Raw genomic sequence first — 1024 nt, 5'->3', positions numbered from 1 at the left:
GTTGTTGTTGTTGTTGTTGTTGTTGTTGCTTGGTCTTACCCCTCTTCTTATCACTGTTTGTCGTTATTTTTCTTTTTTGTTATTATTATTATTGTTATTATTATTATTATTATTATTACTATCATTATTATTATTATTATTATTATTATTATTATTATTATTATTATCATCATCATTATCATTATTATCATTATTATTATTATTATTATTATTATTATTATTATCCTTATTATCATTATTATTATTATTATTATTGTAGTTGTTGTTGTTGTTGTTGTTGTTGTTGCTGTTGTTTCATTGTAATCGCTGGCTGTGCTGCTGCTGCTGTTCCTTTGTAACTGTAGCTGTCGTAGCTACTCCTGCGGCCGCTGCTACTGCTTCTGTTGGTGCTGTTACTGTTGTTGTCGTCGTCGTCGTCATAGTTGTTGTTGCTTTTGTTGTTGTTAACCTTGTGAACGTTGTTGTAGCTTGTGAAGCGGGAATTCCACATGACGAACGAGGAAACCCGAAGTTGAACAAAAAAAACAAACAAGGAAGAAGACAAAGAGAAAAGCAAAAATATTAAACAACCACCCTCACCTCTGCCAGACCCAAAATTATGAGTGAGAGAGAGAGCGAGAGAGAGAGAGACCAGAAGAGCATTAGAAATTATATTCGTCTTCTTATTGTTGTTTTACAACAAATTTCATTTTTGAATCAGAAAAAAAATCTAGTTTGTTTATTATTACTGCTGTTTAATTACTAATAACAATTTTTGATGTTGTTGTTGCTGTTGTTTTTAAACTAATTAATCTTAAAAGTTCAATAAAAAAATAAAAATTCGAAACGATAAACAGGAAGGAAAGGAATCGTAAAATAAAAATAAATAAATAAATGAAAGAAAACTGAGAGGAAATAAAGAAAAAACTACATTGAGTCTGTAAATGGGTGATGAAGATTAATAGAAGCAGGGTAATATGTGTATATATGTGTGTGCGCCTCTGTGTGTGTGTGCTGTGCGTGCGTGGTTTTATATATAATTATA

This window comes from Octopus bimaculoides, chromosome 1 (assembly GCF_001194135.2).
Source record: "Octopus bimaculoides isolate UCB-OBI-ISO-001 chromosome 1, ASM119413v2, whole genome shotgun sequence".
Classification (NCBI taxonomy): Eukaryota; Metazoa; Mollusca; class Cephalopoda; order Octopoda; family Octopodidae; genus Octopus; species Octopus bimaculoides.
Note: the sequence above shows the minus strand (reverse complement) of the source record.